The following is a 17369-nucleotide window of genomic DNA, read 5'->3' as shown; positions in this document are numbered from 1 at the left end:
ATCGTTTCTCTTAGTTTTTTTTTTAAATTAAAGTGAAAATATCTTTGAGAAAAATAATTTATTTGATTTTAAGAAATGACATTAGCTTTTTTCAAAATAAATATTCAAAGAATATTCAACATGATTATTTTGATAATCTAACAATTATTTTCAAATTAAAATTTTTAAGTGCTATAGCAAAGCAGTTCTTTCCGTGTATCATGTACATATTTTCACTGAGAAAGTGTTGAAAAACCAAAATATTTATTTGAGTTGGTTTAATTAATTCTTGGTTAGAACATTTGAATGGTTGATATAAATGAACTATACCTATTTTGTGCAAATAATGAATTATTGAATCGAATGTTTAGTTGATCGTCTTGGACTAAACACTTTAATTTTTTAACAAATTTCTTTTCCCAGTATATATAATCTCACTTTTTCGTAATTCTAAAAGATTGAAATTATTTCGTGCGTAATCGCACAAAATGACGTATTTTGCGCGTGATATTAAACGAGTCGCCGAGGAAAGAGCTTCGCGGATTACGAAATTCCGTTGTAATCGCAGGGCCTGGACTCGCGTCATTACTCAAGAATTAAAACACGCAGCGGGTGTGCTGGATGGAAATCTGCTTGGTAGCAAACCACCGACGCAGAGAAAGTTAGTCGCGACGCGCACCTCCTTCATCATCTTTCGCGGCATCCTCGCGGCATCCTCGCGGCACATCGCTCGCTGTCGTCGAGAACGGCTGAAATCGGCGATAACAAGAAAGTAGACAAGCGCGAGCCTCGCGTCTCGCGTCGCTCGCCCGTACGCATACTTCGGCGACGATGAACCGGTTTTCTAAACTGGGAGAAAATGGCGAATGCAAATGCGAACGAGTAATTATAATGACGTATAATTTGATATGCCGGCTGCGTTCGATCGATTAATTCATGCGCGGGTGATCTATATATAGATACTTGAGTCGAATAAAATTTAGAAGGTGAGCCACTGTAGAAGGCTAACTTTTGAATTTATCACTTGAAAACGCACTTGCGTGTAAGTGATCCTAAAGTATGGCACGGAAAGAAGATACGTTTATTATTGCCATTGCTATTTGTTATGTGTGTAGCTTGCAACAAAGGATAACAATTTTCAATGCTGCTAACTTTTGAAAAGCTAAAATTGCTAAGAATTTCCAAAAGTTAAAAAATTAATTACAGACAATAAAATAAAAAATAATTGTGATGTTCAATAGTAGAGTAGACTCTAGGGGATATCGTTTTTGTGTTTAATAATTAATCATTTTAAAAGTGATTTGAAAGATAATGTTTATTATTTGTTTATTTTCAAATTATTAATGCAACAATCCAAATTTTTTGTTGTTGATTAGAAAAAAGAAGAATAAACTCAAGAAACATTCAGTTTTTAAATTTTGATAACTTTTAGCTCGTACAGCTAAAACATTCTTAATCCTTTCGCACCCGTCATTGTCTTGAGGCAACAGATCCATTCAGACTGATCGATATTTAAACACAACAACAGCAACAATGTTTTGATTTTTTTTCAAAAACGTTAATAAAAAAATTATGAAAAAAAAATCAGATACCATCTTCATAACATTAGAAATAAAAAAAAAATTTTTTTTTTATAGAATTAGTTCAGGGTTGAAAGGGTTAACACGACAATCTTGAATCCGCGCAACAGGATATTCGAAAAAGCGAATTATTATTTATGTTGCAGCTGATTCGTTTACAATGTGACCGTGTCGCGCGGATATACGGCCGCGCTGCTCAAGACCGCCGTAAGAAGAAATAATTGCCAAGTGCATTAAGTCTATTAGCGCTTTTGCCATCCAGGAACCGACGAGTCAGTCTACTGCGTACCACTACGCGCGTTTAATTAATCGCCCGTTCAATATATTTTGTCCTTGCACGGTCATTCTCGTGCATCGACCTTCCCTGCGAAACTAATTTTTACTCGAACAAAAATATTCGACGCAGAGGCATCAAGAAGGCATCGATGGATTCCTTCAAGGGGATATGCCGACGAAAGTACAATGGTCGTGAAAGCGCGACAGTCCGACTTCCTCCGTGACTATCAAAAGCGGACGAACAAACGGCTAGAGCGAATCATCGATTTCTACCGGCGCGGCGGCGGCCATCCTCTCCTCTCCTGTCTCTCTACCTGCTCGCGCATTACGATTGTTGGGATTTCCGGCGCTGGGATATAAAGAACGGGAAGCGACGCGTTTCCTCCACCTGTGTTCCGCATGTAGAGCAAATCGCGTCGATTACGGTGCTGGAGAAAAACGCGCGATACGCGTTCTTAACGACGCGCAGCGGCTACGGGATTATAGCCGAGCGGAGCCGAGCGCACAAGTTTTGTAGAATAAGAAATTATATATTATATATATAATGCGCAGTCGGCACTAATATCAGCCTCGGCACTGTATTATGTACGCTAACATTCAATTAAATACTAAAACACTTTATGTTACAACTCGAGGAAAGCGAATAGGCGCTTCGACCGTAAACTTTAGAAGTGTCTCGCACTTTTTTTTGCAGTATTCTTCAATATACATGTGCGATAGACTTTCACGTGTATCCGGAATATATCCATAAAGCCCAAAATTTTTGAAATGAGACAGCGAGGAAGTCTGCCATTTGCATAAAGACGCGAATGGCACAGGCGGCTTTCTAAATTTGTATCAAATACCGAGAAGCGTCACTTTCACCGGTAGATCGATAAGCTCCGCGCCGCAACGTGCAGTTAGAAGACACGACGAAGAATCGTTTGCGGTCGAAATCGTCTGCGGATTTCGACGGAATTTCGGGGGAGGCAATTTGAGGATCGCCACGGAAACCGAACGTGTGTCATCGACACTCGATCGAGCTGTAATATAAACGAGATGTGGCGATAACAGGAATTTTTTTCGGAGTGAGGCCACGGGGAGAGATCTACACGATCTCATCGTCACGTAAATATTAACCTGACGATAGACACGCCGAGATATCTATCTCATAAGACAGACAGGCTGTTAAATAATCCAAAGTGTCCCCAGGCTATTTCTTTCTATCGTTGCGGCGAGAAAATGATGAATAATACTCGGGTGAAAACGCGAAACTCTTATCCCAAGATGTAAACAAATATGAGAGAGAGAGAGAGAGAGAGAGAGAGAGAGAGAGAGCAAAAATAGTCTTATCTGATTATCAAGGTGTTTACTTAAATTTTATTAAAAAATTCTCTGAGTATTCTCGAATTTTCTAAGACTTTTATTCAAAATTTCAGATACGAGAGCTTTTTACTACAGCTCTGTGAAACAAATTTATTTTATTATACCTTTTAACGTTCCTTAATAATACAACGACAAAGAAAAGCCACTTGTATTTTGATCATTAAATTTGAGAAAGTAAAGAAAAATATTTTATAAACTAAACGACATATAATCATTTGTCTACAATAACAATGTGTATTATTCTCTTCTATAATATTGTCACTAACCTTTTTATAAAAATTTGTAAGTTACGTACGCAAATGTACATGCCATTTATTGCTTTTTCATTGTCGATAATTTGTATTATCAAGAACAAAAGATCAAAGAAACAATTTTGTTAGAAAGAGATAGAATTTAAATTTAAAAAAAATTTTTTTAATTTTTCAGAATATCGATAAAGTCTCATGAAATCCAAGATTTAAAAATTTCCAATTAATTTTTCCTGATTTTTTCAGGTAGTAAATTCTCTGATTATTTACGGAATTATTACAAATTATTTACATTGCATTAAATTTTAATTGACTTGAGTTGACACGTTTGAGAAACAAAGAGTTCCAAAGAACACCTAAAAAAAAATTGAAGATTTACAATTGTCCATTCTCTATCGATACAAATTAACTTATTCAGATTTGTGCCGTAAACAGGAGTGCAGTCTACATGAATCATTCACGTATTGTTTACGTTATGTTATGTTTACACGAATCTTTTTCATGTAGATAATACAAGCAATGCAAGTTATTATAAATTTAATAATATAATACAGAAAAAGTACTTAAGTTATAAGTTTGTTAATATATCTAATTGTATTGATAAAATAAACATATAATTAAAAATTAACAAAAAAACAACATAATTTTCATTACTTCTAAATATCCTGTGGATATTAAACCTCCGTGATCTAAACGGGAATTTGAAAACCCAGACAAATTTTCAATTTTGAATTATTTTGCCTCAAATTCGAACACAAAAGTAACAAAATGATTTCGGGTTAAACAATTTGTGAAATCGTATTCTGAAATGTTGGAAGAGTATGCCAGAAATTTTTTAGATTCTTTTTAGATCACAAAAACCCTTTCAAAAACATTATCAGGCACGAGTGACCCGTTCAGACTAGAAGAGCAGCGAAAAGTTATTGTTTACTTAGATGACACATTACATCCGAATTTTCCGTAGATTATTGTTTACGCAGGTAAGTCACATAAAACATAGTTTACACAATTTACATTGCGTACGCGTAGAGCATTTGTACATGTTTTGCGCGTACATGTCCACAACTCTGATTTTCATCTTGCTTTAGTTCACTCTTTATCGTTTTTTAATTTTTGGAACTGGAAAAGAAAAACGGTTAAACCGAGATAAAGTTCATTTACATTGATAGAAATCGGACTTGAAAGCTTTCGCAATGTTCCTCGGACGTTCGCAATTCGAATGCCTACGTTCTGAACTAAAAGAAAAAAAAAAAAAAAAGTTCGCGCTGTCATTCCGAATAAATTTAATTGCGCCACCGCGCAATTGGACTTCCCGCATACGTGACGCTTCTCGCGACGAGAAACACATCGTTTTCGCGGTGGAAATATCGGCAAGCTCGCGTGTCGCGGTTTGCGGAATTATTTCGCAAACCGCGCCGTTATAAATCAACTCCGCTTTAATGGAGTCTATTATGTAACACGCCAAAATAACACGCGAAACATACTCGAGCGCCGGGTTGTGCTAATGGAAACACGTTCGCACGACACGTCGCACGCAAACGGAGCCGCGCGGCGACGGCGACGACGGCGACGACGGCACCATCCGTCCAATCTGCAATCGTTAATTATCAACCACCGTAATAACATTCGCGCCGGCGTTTTATACGAAGACCGGTGACCCGCGCAGCGGCGTCGAGTCGTCGACGAACAAGACGTACTCGTATGTACCACTCGTATACGCGTAGCCGGAATTTATTAAAATGTCCTGCGTGTGTCGCTTGTTAGCACTGTGACTCCTCGCTCGAGCGTGTTTTCTCCTTTTCCTCGCGGACAATTTCGCATCTATGCGGGTATGCAATAATCGGAAAGGATTGCGAATCGGCGAGCCTGGGCTTGCCTAACTTGGCGACCAGCAGCGGAGCTGTCGCGAGCGGTGCGATTCCCCGTTGCATACCGAAAATCGAGCGTCTCAATTTCCACGCACGCACGCACGCACGTATTCTCACACAGCTGGTCAAATAACGAGGAACAGTTGTTTCCGCGAGTTAATCGAAACTTCGGTTACATCAGAGACGAAAAGAAATTATCAGCGAGAGACTCGACGTCTCTCTTTCGTCACGTCGCGATACGATCAATCCGCCCAATCGCCATGCCATATACGAGACTCGTCTGCATTCCTACCTGTGACTAACCTACGACTGCTGCTCGACCGTCGAGAAACGTCTGCCTCTCTGCGAAAGAGAGCGACGGAAGATAGGAGCGATGGAAATTTACGCCGGATTTTCGTTTCCGCCCTTGTCGCCGAACGCCCACGGCGCGGCGCGCCAGACACCCCTCCTGGCCAGGCGCCGCCGCCGCCACTCGGCGGCAATCGCATTGTGCGTTTCGAGCCTCGCCACGCAATACGCATACCGGGACGTCGTCGCGCGACGTCGAATTAAGCGCGGATTTGGGTCAGACGCGGAGGGCGCAGCGGCTAACACGGTAGCTTACGTGCGCTGAGAGACGAGAATCGCGTACGATCTCTCGTCGTCTTCCCGGAACGCAGACACGCTCGCTCGTACGCCTTTCTAAACTCTCGCGCGCGCGCGCGATTTACGCAGATCCCTCGCGGGTATCTCTCTCACTTACCTTTTGCGCGAGAGGCTCCCTGCGTCGAGTAAATATCCACAGACGGGGGCGATCCTCTCCTGCGGAGCGACGAGGAGCTATGGCGGGCGAGCGGGTGGCTGGCTGCTTCTTCACCGGGTCCGTGCGCTTGTCAAAACCAACTTATCGATCGCACTTGAATCCGGCGGTGCAGGAAAACGCGGACGACGATCACGACGACGACGACGACGAGCGCACGATCTCTCGCCGCTCGATGGAACCGGGTATCACTGCCGCTGGCGTTGCGTTAGTCGCGGAATCCGAGGCGCGCGAGAGATCAAGAACGCTCTCCGTTCTGAGTGCGGAAGAGAGAAGGAGAGAGAGACGGAGAAAGAGAGAGCGCGCGAGAGAAAGAAAGAGAGAGAGAGAGAGAGAGACAGACAGGGACGCGGAGAGACGAATCGAGAGAACCGACCGAGCCGGTTTACCGTGAGGAACTGAGCGGACGGGGTTGTTTGGTCGTGGCCGCGACTTCGGTTACTTACGCCGCGGCTCGGCGAGCCTCGTGACTGCTCGACGTTTACGGGCGCCGTCGCTCGTCGCAGCGGCGGGTGAGCGCGGCCTGCCTTCGGCTCGACTCGGCCGTCCTCGGGTCGCCTCGTACGCGGGCAACCTCGACGAACTTTTGTACGGGTCGAGGCCGAACGAGAAGACGAAGGTGGCGCAGCGGCGGGAAGGAGGAGGGTGAGGCTTCCCGCGGCGGCTTCCCATTCTTACGGCCGTTACATACCTCCTCATCCTCGACCTATCTCGTTAACTTCATAACAATTCGTCACTTTCTGCTTCTCGCTTAATGAAGCCGAACGGCCGTCAATGTTCCCGCGACGAAGAACGACCGCGTCAATCGCCACCGTCGTCGTCGTCGTCGTTGTTGTCGGCGCGCGGAGTTTCGAAGGTTCTTTGTTGAAGAAGATCCGGGGCGCGCGTACGGTAGCCCGCGCGAAAATATATGCTACGATACCTCCGTTCACGCGTGTAACAATGTGTAGGTACGCGAGAACGGAACAAGGACGAGTGTGAAACGAGGACGAGAGGATAATCTCGCGTTACGCTCCAGAGTAAGTCCCGTGTAAGATCTGATTCGGCCGATAAACGCGTATCCATCATCTGTCGCCGCGACAGAGTGCTGTATGAAAAAAAGTAGCTGCCATATCCATATCCTTGCACTTCGCGATATCGATACAGCTTCGCCCAGCTGGAATTTATTAAAGTGCACGCGATAAATGCGTAGCAACAGTTATTCGGTTCTCTTTTCGATCAACGTTATTGTGAGAGATGGTCTTGTGCAAATCAGAGGTTATGGCGTTCAATTTCAAGGTTGATTACTTATACATGTGTTACATTATGTTTATACAAATCTGACCTTTTAATACACTCAGAGAAGTTTTATTTAAATTAAAAAAATTTGTTTGAATCAAAGAAATTTGCATTACTACATGATTAAAGAAAAATTTCTTTGATTTGAAGAAATTTTTTGGCTGTGTGCTTTTTATTAGAATTAAAGTAATTTTGCAATGCAAGTCTTTTTTTAAATAAAAGAAACATATTTGATTTAAAAATCAGGACAACTAAATTATTTCTTACATTTCTATTAGTATACTTTCTTTGAATTAAAAAAATTATTTGTTTAAATGAAACAAATAATTTCAATAAATAATTTCAATTTATTTGTTTGAAAAAAGACTAATATCATCATTTCTCGAAATCAAATAAATTTTTACTTTCTTTAGAGGTATTTTCACTTTAACTTGAAAAACCCAAATTAAAAAAATGATTTCATCAATTTATTGTAAACATACTTTTCTCTGGGTGTATGGACAATGAAAATTATTCGCGTACTATTATAAATTGGATAACGATACAAAAAACGTAATCAAATTATAAATTTTCAATATATCTGGCTTTAGAATATTGATAAAATAAAAAGATACAATATTAAAAATATAAAAGTGGACGAGTTCCTTTATTTTCAAATGTAATCAATCGAAGGTTAACGATCATTAACAAACAAATTAAAAAAATTATTTGTCATAATATTCAATTATTTAAGAGCATACATTAGATAATATCAGATTCTAAATAAAAATAAATGAGTTTTTACTATTGAATTTTTCTAATAAATTTTGAATCTTCTATGATTTATTGATTATTATTCATAAAACATTGAGACTTTGTAGATATTTAAAAGACGTTTTATTAAAGATCTTTATAAGATATTTCTAGAAAAAGTCTAGAAGTTATGTTATCTTAGAAGAACAGAGTTGTCTAAAAAAATTTTATTAAAAATAACTTTTATAATTTAAAAAATCTATAAACAAAGATATTTTTTACGTATTTATCATGTCTTTCTAGATTTCTAAAAGATATCTTCAAGAATCTCTGAAAAATACTCAAAAAATATTGTGTAAGATATCTTTTAAATTTTTATAAAGTTTCTAAAAGGAATTTTTTGAAATCTTTTTAAAAAATGCAAGACATTTCGAGACATAAAAGATATCTTAGAAATATGCAAAATATCCTTTTTTTATTTGGGTATATACATAAATGACATATAAATCATAATTTACATATAAATCATAATTTACATAGTTACATTATATAAATACAATACAGATTATTTAAATTTTACCCATATAAACGCTCAACCCTGATATAAATAGCATTACTCGTTAAATTTAATTACAAATTTGACACAAATAGCATTATTCATTAAATTTAATTGCAAGTTTAATCTTTCAGACATTTATTTGCAATATTAAATCAAGTGCATTCTGCTTTTTCGTGTGATTCCCGAGGAACATCCCTACGGTCAAAAATAAATAATTCCAGAGGCGTTACGCGCGCGTCATGTTTGCGAACCGTACGATCGGCAACGCCAAAATCTTACTCATGTCCCGGGCGCGCGCTTTAAATTACGACCAGGAAGATGGTCGCCGCGTTCTCCTTCTTGCCGTTCTCTCTCCTCCAGCTGGATCCTTTGTTTCAGAGATCCCGGCTCTCGTCCTTCCCTAGATGCGCGACACGTGCGTCTCTCCCTCCCTTCGCCGGACTGGAAATGTGAAACGCCGAGGGCGAGGCTCGTTTTGCCGCGTTTGGACGAACGAAAAACGCGAGGTTCGAAGGAATTCAGGTGAATAATTGAGATAGACTCTCGCATGCTTTTTGAAAATACAAAGATACTTGAGTGAGAGGAGTCAAACGTCGACAATTTAATTCTTGCATTATCAACTATTACATGTTTAATCTCAAGTTTCATTGTCGTCTCGTACACGACATTTTGTCATATAATATATTTATTATTTCCTAAGTATACTAATCTTTTTTACAAACGCGTTATTCCTCCGTGATCCAACCGGGATGAAGACCCAGGCGAATTTTCAATTTTAAATTAATTTGCTTCAAATTTAAACACAAACAAAAAAATGAAAAACGTTTTGGATTAAATAATTATGAAATTGTATTCTGGAATGTTGGAAGAGAGTACCAGAATTTTTTCAGATTTTTTTAGAGCTTAAAAATTGTTTTAAAAACAATATCAGACATTAATGATCTGGTGGATCAGGAAATCGATGTAAAGTAGTGAAAAAAATATTGGATCTCGGTTTTAAAACATAATTCTATAATTTGAGAATTTAACTGAAATATATCTTATCCATCATTGCAATTAAAGAAATTTTCTTGATAATCTCAAAGATAAATAAATTAATGTGTTAATAGTGTACTATAATAGTGTACTATAAATAAATTATAAAATATATTATTTCTTTTAGTAATATAAGAGTCAATGTTTGTAGACGATAACGCAATTATATATCAAATCTGAAGAATCTATTGTTAAAATGATTAAACGGTATTGAGAATGCATCAGACATACAATTCTTGCAAAGTAAATAAAATTAAAAAATGTATTTAATATTAACACTTTAAATGAACTATATACATATGAAAGTTGTACGTAGCTTAGATTTTTATTTAATAACATATTTTTATAGATTATTAAAAAGTTAATTATTTTTTATTATTTTTTATCATTAAAAAAATCCGAGTTTTTTGTGTAAGTACTTTAAGTATTTAAGAGAATTTATACAAAGTTTATTGTGATTGTTTAGTTATTTTGTAAGTAAATAAATTTTGTTTATTTTACAGAACTGATCTCTGCATCATAATAAAACTTTACATGAATCATCTTGAATATTTAAAATACTTAAATAAAAAAATTCAGATTTTTTTTAAATTATTTCTTATTCCATTATTAATTATATTTTCATTAGATCATGTATCTACTTTTTATCAAAATAATTTTTTATCCAGATAGAAAATCGCCGCCAAATTTTTTCTGCCACTTTCAAATGCAATATAAAACAATTTTTTCATAATTTTCTGAATGTTTTAAGAAATGTTCTATATGTCCTTAAAGATAATCAATTTAATTATAGCTTAAATATTAACAATTATTCGTTGAAATAGAACGGTGAGTTAAAAAACAATGTAATAGCATGTAGATATTTAAAATCAAAAACGAAGAAACAGAATTTATTTTAGTCTTCTGAATCATATTCGTCTCCAGGTCTCTCTTGATCGTTGAATTGCGCTTGCCAGCCAGTTACAGGTCTCGTTCGCGGCTCGATACGTGTCGAATATATTTGGCATTCCGAGCACCTGCACTCGTCGTACCTTGCATTTTGATTTCGGGGTAAAAAATAGAGTCTGTAACGAGTGCCGGTCTATGGCGGGCTACGCCGTTCGCATAGCGATTCGCGTATACGCAGCCGTCGTATTCGCGTGTGTTTTCGAAACAAAACTTTCTACCGATTACGCGTTTCCGCGCGCGTTTCGCCGGACCGGCGCGAAAAGTTTTGCTAGATCGGACGAAAAGAGGAAGAGGTCAACGAAAGTGATCTCTCAACTTCCGCGGCGATCGCCTTATTCCTATTCCCGTCGCGTTTGTCCGACGAAAGCGATACTGTAAACACATTCCCCGCTTCTCGGCGAGCGGTCGCGGAATCTGCTTATTCACGAAGCAACAGTCATGGCAGAGCGAATGACCTTACTGCTTTTCACTAAAAAAACCCGTGATGTAACCCGCGGCGACATAGAAAGTGCACCAAAAAGTATCCCGGACGCACGGCCGGGTGCCATGCCGTTTCGCGATCTTTATGCGTCTCGCGGAACATTTACTGCGTACTCGCGCAGCGCATCGATCACACGCGGAGAGAGGAAGAGAGATCTCCAGCTGGCGGTCTTGAATTGCGCAAAAACAAGGGTATTGTGAGGGGTAAGAGTAACGATCGCGCACGAGCGTTTACGAGCGTTTACAATGCGGTAATAACGCCCCGTGTGCGCGCTCCATCGCCTACTAATCCAAATCTCGAAACGCGACATTCTCGGATGAGTTCCACCTGCGTTGATGTATGCGCGCGGTGGATTAGTCACGCGGCCTCCGAGAGCGCGAGTCGAAATAGAACGCTTAGTCAGACGTCACCAGGAATTGCATCGGGGGAGTCACCGGCCGCCGCGCGCCGGCCCGCTTTATACTTTGTTACGCTTTATATGCCCATTCGGCATTTCGCAGCGGTCTACAGCAGTGATCTGCACGGATCAGTGCTGAGATTGGCTGAAGATTGTATCGGGTAGTTGAACCGATTCAGCCTTATAGAACACCTTTATAACTCTCTAAATCTCGTAGGATGCAAAACCGCAAACTGAATTGCGCAATTGCTCAATTTTCACTCCGCAGGAGTGAATTTTGACTCTCGGTAGAATGGCAAATCACTAAAATTGCACAAGCTTGAGATCAGCTCTTTTAGGCCGTTATTCATAGCCGTAAACGATTTTCAATCTTTTATTGACAGCGTAATTTATTACAGATTTATCTAATCATTCATTTTCTTTCAATCAAAGATTGAAAATTACTTACGACTATAAATACCGACTCTAATCTACGAGATTTAGAGAAAACGTATTTTTCGATAATTAATTATTGAGAAAAATGCTTGCTCGATATTTTGCAGTGATTTATAACATCTGCACAGATCTGTTTATCAGACTAAAATTGCAAGCTGAAAAAAATTGGTTTAAAAAACTAAAATATTTAGAAATTACATTTATAATATTTATGGAAAACAGTTCTTATATAAATTATATATTTAATACATTTTTAATATTTATATCACATAATATAATATATTATATTTATTAATTGTCTTTCACTAAAATTCTGTTTTGCGGATTGCTGCAATTCATTTTTATATATTTTTTGCAGTATTTTCATGCGCGCATATTCAATTTCAAGTTAATGTAATTTCTTCTGAAATGAATTTAATAACAGATTAACAAGAGAAATAATTGCCTTTCCGCTTGCGGAAAGCAATTAAAAATTTATAAAGATATAGCACAGGCTTCACGGGTAGTGTTAACGATATAGTAACGGCAGCCGCATGCCACGATGGTTGGCGTATATGTAGGAGCTAGTTTCAGAGATCCCAGATCTTAAAAGGGAAGCGCACCTGGATCGCTCGAGATGTTTATTTGTACCAGCGAAGCGGCTCCGATCGCACAGCGTCGATCTCGGCACTCGATGCACGCTTTAAGCTTCGACCGACTTTGCAATAGCCTATTGCTGTGGAAACTACCAATGCAAATCGCGGAATCCAACGCCAGAAGACTTAAAGTATCAATTAGGCGACATACAATATCTGTCTGATATAACGGTACTTAGGGGAAAGTTACTGAATACTTTTTGGTCTCCTAAAGCGTATTTTCAATATTTTACATTTTTTTTATATTTTATATACTTATGCACCATTTAGTGACAAAAATAAAAAAAATAAATAAATAAGAGAACAATTTAACAAGTTTTATTTTGTTTTGTGCTATCATACTGAGAAAAAAATTATTTAAAAAATTAAAATATTTAGATTTAAGCGATCAACTAAATATTGCTAATTTAACAATTATTTAGTTGTACAAAAAAAGTTTATTTATATCCATCATTTAAATTTTTTGACTAAGAGTTGATTAAATTTATTCAATATTTAGTTGCACATATTGGACTAAATATTTTAGTTTCTTTTTTAATCAATTTTTTTCTCAATGCAACATTTTAGAAAATCAATTAAATTTGGTATAAATTTTCCGTCAATTTAAATAACTGACGATAACAATTATGTAATTGATTTTGATCATTTATTACTTTTATAAAAGAAGGTTTATAGAATATTTTATATACGTTGTATATATATTTATAATTATTATAAAGATTAATCAGTATTTTTATAAATTCTATCAAGTTTCTCACTTATAATCTAACCACCACAAATTTTACTACTTATTATTAACAAAATAAATATTAATTAATAATTACTTTAATTCATAAATTCGATGTTTTCAATGATTTAAGATATGATTTAAGAGATTATATAGATACGCTTTAGGCGATCGGTTTTTTAAATCACACTCGTAGCATGTTACAAAAAAGCTTATAATAAATTAATTTGTTATTACTAAAAGGTTTAATATGTAATAACGTCAAGCTGTAATTTCGAATTTTGATTTACATCTAAAACAATGCTAAATGCAAAATAGAACGATAAAAAATAGTTTAATTATTACGCATTTGATAACTCTCCCTTAATTATAAATACTGTTAAATAATAGTGAAATAAAAAGGTCTGCCCTTCTTAGCTAAACTCTTTCTCTCTCCAACGTGAAAAGAAAAAAAAAGAGAAAGGATGAGCCATACAAGAAGCTCGGCTAAAAAAAACGTGCCTAATGATGATAGAAACACATCCAGCTAGTTTCATCATTGTTATTCACCGAGTATCTCTATCCACTTGAATACCACCTTCCGATTCGATATTTGAATCAGACGTAATCGACGAGTCCTTGAATAACGTGTGGGCGGATAGATTGTTGACGAAGGAAGTTCCTTCGCGGCAACCTCTTCGCCACGAACATATGTACGTACGCGAGCATATGTACGCTCGTTCGTCCGCTGCGTTCGTTCGCTCGCACACGTGTAAAAGCGCACCTTTTACGAGCCACTGTCGCCGCGTTCCATCGCGTTGATATTCCGCCTTAGAAAACTAGATGCGACGAGCGAGCGCCGTGAATTCACGCGCCCTGCAAGCCAGGCGCATTGTTACGACGATGATTGCACGCGTCCGCTCGCGTGACGCCCAGCCATTCGCTTTCTCTCTATTTTGCTTCTTTTCATTTCTATTTACGTATGATTTATGCGACATCGCGCTTGTTGCACGACAACACCGTGTCGTTCGCATACCAAAAAATGCCCCACGTAGTACCACCACATATGCATATAAGGGTAACGATACCGTCGAGAGCGTCGCGCAATCAGAGTTCGCTATAAAATCGGACGATCGGACGCGCGGACTAAAGTGCAGGGAAATGTCAACCGAGTCGGTATCAAGTCAAATTGATTTACCATTACTTAACCAGATTGCAACCGGTTAATTGATAATTAACGGGAGAAAGTACAGTCAAGAAATTCGTTTACGCGGGTAATCGAAGTAAGCAGAAAATGCCAGTTACGTGAGCGCGGCCGGTTTCATCAACGTTGTTTAACTTTAATTGTAACTTGTTCCTCGCCTACCGCTAATTCTAGCCCTGGGAAGAAGCCCGGGGATTCGGTTAAAATTAAGTTTACAGTTAACCAACATTCACGGTATTAAGAAAGAGAGAAGGACAGGCCATTGATCGGGAGAAGCTGCCGCGGCGGGCACGACACCCACCGAATTTATGTCTGTGAACTCCGATGAACTCCTGAACCCTCGTCGTTCCGACTCCTCGGAGCGACAATGACGAAAGAATGGCATCCTCGGCCGTTCGCGTTTCGATGTCGCGCACACGTGCGTATACGTGGAACGATCGCTAACGGGGTTACGGGACTTTAGGACGTAGCTATCGCATCAATTCTTTTCAGTTTCGAATTTCGGAGTCGTAACAAGCGAGTGGTATTACGCGATATGAAATATCTGCCTGTCAAGGGAACATATACAATCTCTAAAATGTCATAATAGCTTACCTTGAAAAATCCTACAAGTTATGAGATAACAAATGTACATTCCTTTTTACGCTTTCCAAGCTTAATGTTAATCTTGTATCAGTCCCTGAGATTATTCAAATCCTCGGATGTTGAAATCTTTCAGTAAGCATCATTAAGAAAAAAAAAAAAAAGAACTAGCAGAGCGTGGTTTCGATCCACGGACCTCTGGGTTATGGGCCCAGCACGCTTCCACTGCGCCACTCTGCTTGTTGATTGCATCTCGTAAAGGGTGGATAAGTATAAGGGTAGTTTTAACCCGCTGCAAATTAATCATTTTATCGAACAAAGTTAAATTCTATTTTAATAATTGCAACGTTTGATAGAATAACAATATTTACAATTAAAATGTTTATAGCAATTAAGCTTTTTTTTCATTTTTTAATATGTCCAGTAGGAGAGAGGGCGTTCCACTATTATCCGTTCTTTAGAGAGTTGCTGTACGAATAGCAGAGTGGCGCAGTGGAAGCGTGCTGGGCCCATAACCCAGAGGTCCGTGGATCGAAACCACGCTCTGCTAAATTTTTTTTTTTTCGTTAAATGGATCTTTACATCAAAGTTTAATGCACTTTAATTTAATTAAGTGGAATGGTTTAATTAACAAACCAGTCCACTATTTAAAAAAAATAATTTGTATTAGAAAAAAAAAAACATTTTCTCTTTAATTCTGCGAGCCTTATAATTTCACATAGTGAAGACATTTTGTACTTATATTATAAAACCGGTCCTTTTTAAAATTTTTATATTAAATTTTTAACATATTTAAATGTTAATTTAACAACATAATGTGATTATGAACAAATAAATAACATAAAAGTAATGTGGTTTTTAAACATAAACAAATAATACAGTTTTAAAACATAAAATCTAAGATTAATGAATAAAATGTATGTACAACATATTATAAATATTAATTTTACTGAAGAAATATTTCCACACTCTGTTTCTAAAATTGTGTCGAAATGTTACATTTTTCGAGTAAATTTTTTACATATACATTATCTTTAATGTTATATTTACTACATTGAGACTTGATAATTTTACATTTGTTTAATTAAGCAATTACAAGAAAAAAATTACCATTTTTTTATGCTCAAATTTAATTCATATTTTTGGTTTATACAGGCATGTTATAGGTATGTTAATGGCAAAATTGTATAAAGTAAAGAAATTATATAAATAATTATATAAAGATCTCAGGGATTAAGGGCCAGTTTTAGTATCTTTGATTAGCTAAATCAGCTAATTAAATTTAAGAATAATTAACTGCAGAACTTAAAATTGATCGTATTATTTTGTTTTCTCTATCTTCTGCAAATTATAATTTATGTAAAATAGAATACTTTAAAATATAATAATTAAGTAATTGTTTAATCAAAATAATGCAAATAATTAAAAATTTAGGCTTGATATGATTAGTTTTAAGTTTTGCAGTTGTTAAATTTAATCGGTTGATTAAATTAATCGGTGATGATGAAGCCAGTCCTAACAAAGATTAGTTAGATCACTTTTGTGACACGTACAGGGACATTTTCTAATATTAGAGAAATATGCGCATACAAACTGGCGACGATGTCGAGACTAACCTTGCAAAATCTTGCGTGCGAATTTATGCTCTCGATTCCGTCGACTTTGAAGTCATTCCCATGGCAAGGGCTGAAGAAAGGGCGACATATCATGGTTCTTTACCGGCGACATTAGGAATGAAACAAGGACGGTTTAGCGTAGTTGAGGTTCATTTCACGATGTTATGTTAGACTTTTACGTATTAATATACCGGCACATCGCTATCATCTTAAATGCCCAAAGAAATGGGTAAACTATGCGCCGCTTTGATATTTAACGCTTTGGTGAAATGTGAAATAATATTTTGACATATGAATTACCGTACTATTTACAAGAGTTATCAGAAATACTCGTAACCCAAACATTACGAGGAGATGACTGAAAGACGTTTAAAGGCACGTCTGAAGGACGTTCGAAAGAATGGAATTCTTTCCAGACGTTTACTTTGCAAAGTACGTACGCTGTTCCTGTCATACCTTATTTGCACTTGTTTTTATTCCATCTAATAAGATGAGTATTTAAAAACGCAGATTCCAAGTTTCATCTTTTTTCTTAATTTTAGAAGCTGTTTTGTTTATCTCCTTTTTTTTTAATTAAAAATCAAACGCGCGAAATTTATATTTAGCAGAATATTATTCACACACATACTTACATTTCATACAATAT

General features: G+C 37.2%; 1 protein-coding gene, 1 long non-coding RNA gene and 2 other non-coding genes across 9 annotated transcripts in view; 2 read left to right on the top strand and 2 right to left on the bottom strand.

The window, feature by feature from the left end:
- The window catches only part of LOC105194984 (serine-rich adhesin for platelets), a 74303-nt gene extending 67831 nt beyond the window's left edge, over positions 1-6472 (bottom strand). For 3 of the 6 annotated variants that reach the window (XM_011160148.3, XM_011160175.3, XM_026137657.2), the window contains exon 1: positions 6059-6470. The gene's annotated coding sequence lies outside the window, so the exon portion shown is untranslated. Of the gene's footprint in view, positions 1-6058 lie in introns of all 6 variants that reach the window. The other 3 variants (XM_039454693.1, XM_039454694.1, XM_011160185.3) reach the window with 2 other exon arrangements.
- Positions 6473-6592: 120 nt separating this feature from the next.
- LOC120358908 overlaps positions 6593-17369 on the top strand; it is a 35641-nt gene continuing 24864 nt past the window's right edge. The window contains exons 1-2 of the long non-coding RNA XR_005575783.1: positions 6593-7134; positions 9063-9206. This is a non-coding gene — a long non-coding RNA (uncharacterized LOC120358908). The remainder of the gene's footprint in view (positions 7135-9062; positions 9207-17369) is intronic.
- Positions 15276-15347, bottom strand: Trnam-cau. Its single transcript has one exon. It is a non-coding gene; the product is annotated as a tRNA-Met (tRNA).
- Positions 15586-15657, top strand: Trnam-cau. The gene has a single exon. It is a non-coding gene; the product is annotated as a tRNA-Met (tRNA).

The sequence above is a fragment of the Solenopsis invicta genome, chromosome 10 (assembly GCF_016802725.1).
Source record: "Solenopsis invicta isolate M01_SB chromosome 10, UNIL_Sinv_3.0, whole genome shotgun sequence".
Classification (NCBI taxonomy): Eukaryota; Metazoa; Arthropoda; class Insecta; order Hymenoptera; family Formicidae; genus Solenopsis; species Solenopsis invicta.
This window is presented reverse-complemented; position numbering and strand designations above follow the sequence as displayed.